Raw genomic sequence first — 8253 nt, forward strand, 5'->3', positions numbered from 1 at the left:
CTGCCAGTTGGTTTTACCAGTCACCCAATTTGCTTGTATACTTATATGCAAGTTAGGAATAATTTTGGAATCCCAGCACTTTGGGAGGCCGAGGCAGGCGGATCACCTGAGGTTGGGAGTTTGAGACCAACCTGACCAACATGGAGAAACCCCATCTGTACTAAAAATACAAAATTAGCCAGGTGTGGTAGTGGATGCCTATAATCCCAGCTGCTAGGGAGTCTGAGGCAGTAGAATAGCTTTAACCTGGGAGGCGGAGGTTATGGTGAGTCAAGATCGTGCCATTGCACTGCAACCTGGGCAACAAGAGGAAGACTCCATGTCAAATAATAAGAAGAAGAATAATTTTAGCCACAAATAACAGAAAACCTAAATTACATTATACAATATTATAATTTGCTTTCTGTCAGAAGCTGTGAGACAGAGACTAGTGATAGAAGTTTTCACAGGGAGTGTTCTCAGAAGCATCACCCTAGGGGAAATTAAGGAAGCAGAACTCTGGATAGAAGGAAAGTTGGAGTGAGTTTTATCTATAACAAGGACTCAGCTAGGCTTGAGGGATGCCTTACTGAAGAGAGGGCCCTTCAGAGTTATCCTGTTTTGAGGAGAGTTACTCTGATTGTTTATTTTCGTACCAAATAGTCATTAGATGTGGGCTTCCCCAAGAAGAAGACCTCTCCTTAGATGGGGAAGCATTCCTCAGCTGATACAATTCTGGAAGAGGTCTTGACCTCTGAGAGATCTCAACACATAACCTTCATAGCAGCTGGGAGAATAACTACCTCAATCCTGATGGGGATATCTAGGACGTCCAGCATTGCATCTACTAAAAAAAAAGTCTTGATTTTCTCTGGTACGAAGAAAAGTTTAGATATTAATGGTTGTTGTAATTTTGGTTCAGCTATTCAATGATGTCAGGCCTTCTTTATATCTGTTTTTCTCTTGGCCTTTCTGTATGATCACAAGATGGTGACTACAACTCCAGGTATCAAAATGAGAAGGGAGAAGTCAGTGGGCTGTATATCAAGGTTCCCTTCATTAGGGAAGGTAAGGCCAGCCCCAGAGTTCTCCAGCAGACTTACCTGTTACTCTTATTGTCTATAACTAGGTCACAGAGCAGGAGAGATGGGCAAATTTCATAGTTTCTGGAAAGAGAAAGCATTATCTTGACTGATTTAATTTTCTGAGATTGGAAATTTTTTTGTCTGATGAGGTTTACTGACAAAGGAGAAGGAGGGAATGGATATGTTGAAGGCACAATGCAAAAGCAGGATGAGCCGTGGGTCATTTTATTCTTAACTTGTAACCATGTTGACTTCTAAGAAGCATATGTCTTATAACCGTACATGGGGCATCACAGCATTTGGGATAGGGGAAAAGAGAAGATATGAAGTGTGGATAAGAACAAATGATTCTTTCCTTAAATCAGTGCTTATCTCAACTCATTTGAATCTACAGAATATGATAGATGATCAAAAGTAAAGTGGAGATGGAAAAGAGAACAGGGATAATACACTGAACTTAGGTAGGAATTCCAACTTTATATGTAATGGGTAACAAAAAGAATGACTAAACAACTTCAGTTCTATCTAGTGAGAACTAAACTGTACTTTCATTTATCTCAATCTCTGCACCATCAGAAACATTTAGCTTGTTATTAGCTGTTTCCCAGTGCTATTGTTTATTGGCACTGAAAGTGGATAACAATACATCTGTGGTAGATTAGCTTAGTAAGGCTTGTAAATGGGGTCACAGAGTCCTAGAAATTTAGGACTGGAGAGACTTTGGAAATCATTTAATGCAAACTCATCATTTTACACACAGGAAACTGAGGTCAAGAAGGGGCAAGTTGCCCAAAATAAATATAGGTGTGAACTTTTGAAAAATCTTTTTTGTTTGTTTGTTTTCCCTTGCCTTTTAAATTAAGTAATAGTTAACATGTTTTGCTAGTCTTGGACTTCTCTTTGAACAGATTTGAGCAGAGTGTGATCCTGTTCATCACCAAAAGTGTTGAAAAGACTCTTTCATATTCAGGGAAAAGAAATGCAGATAGCTTAAGTAATTTTCTTAAGATTGAAGCCTACCTCATATGCCAAAAATAATCAAACATCAGAAGTACCACCTTTTGACAAAGTAATTATTTTAAAATAATACTTGCTGATTGTTACTAAATTAACAGAACGATTCACATGTTTCTGAGTCAGCAAAAATAAAACATACTTCAGCAAGCATCTATTTAACTTCGTGAGGTCCCAACGGACCAATCTAAACATAGATTTCAATGGCGAAAGTTTGTTTAACGGGAAACCTATCCAAAGAGAAACATTTGTTTCATCTGTAGTGGAGAAATACCCATCTGCTATTAGGTTGGCACAGAAAACCAAGAATTTTGCAAAACTTTCCACTGGCTGGTTGTTGCTTGGGATCCAAGTGAAGAAAATATTTGAAAAAAAAAAAATCAATGGTCGATCACTTTTAAAAATGAAACTTTGACAAAAATTTATGTGGGGATTGGGTGGTTCAACAACTAAATGACATTTTGCTGTTATTGGATGAACTATGTTTGGGAATATAAATAGAGTTCCAGCATGAGTGAACTGGCAAAGATGAATCGTGTATCTAAATAGCAAAATTATGGTTGCCAGAGGCTGAGAAGAGTAGTGGAAAGTTGGGGTGGAAAATGGAGATAGTTAATGGGTAGAAAATGTTGGATTTTAGATACAATTTTAGATTGTTAGATACAATGAATTCGATCTAACATTTGAAAGCACAACAGGATGACTAAAGTTAGCAATAGTTTGTTGTATATTTTCGAATAGCTTAGGGACTACAATTGGAATGTTTGTAACACAAAGGAATGATGAATGCTTGAGGTTATGGAAACCCTATTTACCTTGACGTGATTAATACACATTGCATGCCTGTAGCAAAGTATCTCATGTCTCCCATTAATATATACACTTACTATGTACTCATAAAAATAATTTTCTTTTAAAAGAAGAGACTAAAAAACATACCAAAATTATTTGAAATAGTGATTACCATCATATGAACTCTTAAGGTGGGAATGCTTTTTTATATTACCTTTTTTAGCTTACGTTAATTAGTAAACTATACAAATTATTGTTTTGCTTCTGCATTCATTTTAAAATATGTAAATTAATTCATTTTTTAACTCCCTCAAATAAACAAAAGTGTATATTAATTCTGATTAACATTTATATCACTTCCCGACTTCACCACTATGCAATATATCCAAGTTACAAAAATGCACGTGTATCCCTTAAATCTATACAAATAAAAAAATGAAAAATAAAGTTTGATCATCAAATTTTATGTTAAAGAGGGTACTTTAGAGACATTATTGGTTAGAACTATTTATTTTACAATAAAAAACTAAAGGCATGTAGATTAAATAACTTTGTATCACAGAGCAAGTCAGTGATCTTCCAGGTTCTTTCATTACATTGCATTAGTCTATAAAGAAAGAAGGTTCCCTCAGTCTCTACAGTCTTAATATAATCTGTACATTAGAATTCATTGAGCCAACATGGCTTTCTTATTTCTTTTTCAAAAAAGGGCAGGGTATAAAAAACAGACCAATGGACACTTAAGAATTGACAGATAAAACAGAAAACAGATACACTACAAAACATGGAGATTTTGTATAATTATTAGAGGAGCAAATAACTTTACATATTGCAGTAGTCCTTGAGAACTTAGTGTACATTAAACACACTTTAATATTTTAGATTCATAGTGCCTATTTTGAATTATGATGGCATTTCAGTATATGTATAGCACATTTTGTATATGCCTAAGTCATTAGGGAAAGAAAGACTACAGGGGAAATTTAAAATCTGGATAGGACAGATTTTGCAAACAACTTCTAGTACTTAGAAATAAAATGCAATTCAGTGATATGAATACATTTCTTAGGACTTCTGATACAAACATATGTATTGATATAATTAAAATCAGTATGACAAATGGTTAAAATTTTGTGATGGCAATTCTAATATTTTGGCTTTTAGTAATTCAAGTTTCCCTTCTCCTTGACTGCAATTACAGATGGATTAATCATAATAGTAGTTAATTATTAATTCAAAGAAAATAGTTTTTTCTTTTGCAAATTATAACTAGGAATTTGTTTCAGGTCGTAAAGTCATCATATAAATCTTCTGTTTCTTTGATGTAGGCAGTTTCACTATAGTATGCTTGTGATGTTTGTTGCTTATTAATCATTATTTTATAATGAAATGCAAAATATACTCTAGCCAAATTTGAAAAGTGGGAAGTAGTAGCACCCAAACTATTTTAATATTTTAATGCAATATTTAATTATCTTTATTGAGTATTGACTTTATTAAATTGGTAAGTAGAACTCTAGGAAGTCACTGATTAAAACAACTCCTCCAATCAAAAGAGAACTAGAAAGTTTTATTCATATTTTCCTCACTGCTCCTTTTCCTTCTCCCTAAGACAAATCTTGACATGACCCATTTGTGTATGTGCGTGTGAGAGATAAAAATTTAAACTATTTTATTTCACACACACAAGTATGTGTGTAAGTACAAAAATACCCAAACTGTTCCTTGAAATTTTAAACAAAAACAAAATTTCCAGAGTTAGAATATCAGTGTTTAGCAGAAAGATTCTTAAGACTGATTATGAATTTCTGGCCAGATATAAGCAAATAATATTATTGTCGTAGGTGTTTATATAAATTTTGTTTGTTCTTTTGTGCAAATCTGGAAATATGCGGTTCTACATTCGTTTATTTTTACTATAAAAAATTTAAATCAAAATACCCCAGCATTATTCTCTGCTGTTTATTCTGTTAAATCTCTTCCCTTGACTATCTTTTCTAGTGACAGGAAGGGTCATAGCAGAGGAAGGGGAAACTATTATTTGTCCCCTGCATTCTTTATGATTGATCTTTACAATCAGTTGGAGATGACATAGAAACGTCGACCAATACCCACTCCTGAGATTACAATAAATCATTTTATTTTAAAATTCTTACAAGTTAATTCTCCAGCATCATAGTTTAAACCGTGGAACTATTTTAATCAAAGCTCATTTATGGAAAACAATGTTGCAGAAAACTAGAGGGGCAGCTAAATAGTCCTAGAAAAATATGATCATGTGACCAGCCCCGTGCCAACAGCAAATAAGCCAAGATATTTGATGCTGCCCCTTGGAAAATAGTTTCCAATTTCTATATATTAGCCATTCAAAGAAAGGTAGAGCAATAAAAACATGGAAAAGCAATGACAAGAAAAGGATGAATTAATGTACTCTTTAATACAATCATTCACATTCCTGAAACAATTTATTTAAAAAGGACAGCTAGTGTAAATTTATTTCCATTGACAATTTTAAGATTCATTTGTCAAAGTTATGTGTGCTTGTTATAAGAATAACTTACATATAGTGTGTATTGATACTTTATTTTTGTAATATTCAGGTAACTTTCTCATCTTTACTCTTGTAGTAACTACCTTGATAATCACTATATATTTTCCTAGAGAAATAAAAGAATGTGGAAATGGCGCTGTACTGTGTACAATTCATGGAATAAAAGTGATGGGAATGGTTTATGCCTTGTAAATAGCTGATCTGAAAGTTTCTTATTAAAATAACATTGGCTTAAACATGGATGGTTGGAATAATTTATTAAACACCCTATAATATTTGTGCTCTGTATTTTCTAACTTTGCAGTGTTAAGCTATTCTAATGCTATTGGATGTTGCTGATAAATTAATGTGGCTTTATTATGGTAAAACTACAATACAGCACCAAAATAAAACTAATAAAATATTTTGTTTTTAATTGAAATTTATAGTATATGTAGTTTCATGGCTCTTTCTCACATTTTTATCTCATTCATTCATAACTCTTTGTTTAAAATACTCACAATTTGAAAAAAGATGAGATTAAATATATAGAATAAAAAAAAGTGGAGAAAAATGGGAGGAGTATACATTTTTAAGGTAAGCTTTCACTATGAAATCAATAAAAAATGAAACGTATGTAATAAACAATAAGTCATACAAATCAGAGCAGTGAATGGTTAAGTAGCACCTTTCTTCCAGCCCAGGTTGTTAGTAAAGCATTCACTGGGTAAAACTCACAAGCCGCACACTCATTCCAGTGCTGTAGGAGGTCTGGCAGGGTAAGATGAAAGGCTCTGGGAGAAGAGCACAGCCCTCAAAGCTGTGGAGCTTCTAAGCTTTAAGATTACAGAAGAACCTACCTTTTTTTCTAATAGCCATTTGATATGATAGAAACAAACCTGTCATATCTTGTTACCTTACATCCCTTCCACTGGCATGATCAGGATCAGGGTTGAAGCCTTTCAGATGACCAGAATTGGTTGACTTTATTACTATGCTGAAGTTAGTTTACATGGTGTTTGTGGGATGGTAATAACATGTTTTCCGACAGGCCAACAAGAAGAGCCCAGGTAGCTTGTTACTTCTGCTTTGGTCACATTGGTGAACAATAGATACTGTATTGTATATTATGTTCAATTTCAGTCAGAAGAAACAACTACTTCTCATTGTATCCTGTTTTTGGAGGAATAGTAGGCCAGATCGGAAATCTAAGTTTGATTGGTATAGGCAAGTGTTAGAACTGACAAACAGGAAATTAAACATTTCCAGAAGTGGTAACTTTTTTTAAGTGGGTATTTTAAAGAAGAGCAAATATTTAAATCATGAAGCAGTAGAAAATACTTGAGAAATCAAAAGTATAGCTTACTGTAAAAAGCTAATTTTAAAATTTCTCAATCACCACTACATATATTAATAAAATGGTAAAACTTTTATTCAGTATTGTGATCAGAAAATCATAATTTTTGCTTTTCCTTCTAATACTAACAGGTTTATGACAAAAATTTAATTTGCAGCATGACGTTTACGAATATGATCCTTAATGATTCTGTGTAACAGAAATGAGTAAAGTGCATAAGAAGATGATGTACCTGATATTGACTTGTCATTTTTCCACTCATACAAGCCCTTTGAGTCCACGTGCTTTAATAATCATCTGGCAAAGCCTTTATTTGGCATGTCAGCTATTATGCTTTGAGTATTTAATAATAAAAGCAGGTTAAAAATAGTGCCTGCTGCCCTTTTTCCTTTTATCAAAAAATTTTTTAAAATTGGTTTAAAGTTGATAGTATTTTTATTTTATAACGTATAATTAATTCTTAGTCTAATGGATTCCACTGGAAGACGATATTAACACCAAGACTCTCTACTTAGAAATTTAAAATTCAAGGGAAATATCATTACACCAAATACTATTTTTCACAGAATTTTGCCTAACCCTGGACTATGCTTCATCGGGTGAAAGCATGGCCAGGGAATAGATATCAAGAGAGGGAGGGAAACAACTAGGGTAAGAACCATTTTACTTTGAAATAAGCCAAAAAAAAAAAAAAAATACATATAAATAAAGATAATAGAGGTGAGTGATGTCTGTTAAGTCATGGAATCCCATAGAAACAAGAAAATAATTTAAACCTAAGAATCATCCATGACTTAACTCCACATACATCTACTACCAACTTATTGGTGTAAAGCAAAATACACCAATAATATGAATCACAGTTGGTATTAATTTATTCAAAAATTTAACTTTGTGGCTTAAAACAGTCTTTAACCCCAAATTTCTAACCTATATAGGAAAATCTTGGCCCATTAAACACTTGAGTCCATCTCTTTTAAAGTATATTGTCAAAATGTTTACTAGGAGAAAGTATAAATTATTTAAAAATCATTTTCGTTAAAAGTTACTTTCATATGAAGTGCTCCATAGACCATAAAAACCATCCTAAAACTGAATTCACTGTGGATCAACATTTAGGCTGGAGTCTGCTGGGGGAATCTTTTCCTCACATGTGAGTGTGTTAACTGGCTGGGGGGATGATCTGCAATGACTTATCTAGGATGGCTAGGAAAAGGTAGCTCTGTCAGTCCTGTCTCCCTTCTATGCAGAATTACAGCCTAATGAAGTTCTTTTGGTTGAATGCAGAGTCATCGGAATGAGTAAGTGCAGCCAAATAAGAATACCAAGGCAGAAATGTAATGCAAACCTCAGCTTACATTACATTGACTATCTTAACATGGGTCAAATGAAGTGGATGACCACTGCAAAGATGTGGCCCAAAGATCTCATTCAAACTACAGTCCACAGTAATTTGTTGTACATTTTAAAATAACTAACAGAGTATAATGGGATTG

Source organism: Piliocolobus tephrosceles, chromosome 19, assembly GCF_002776525.5.
Source record: "Piliocolobus tephrosceles isolate RC106 chromosome 19, ASM277652v3, whole genome shotgun sequence".
NCBI classification, from domain to species: Eukaryota; Metazoa; Chordata; class Mammalia; order Primates; family Cercopithecidae; genus Piliocolobus; species Piliocolobus tephrosceles.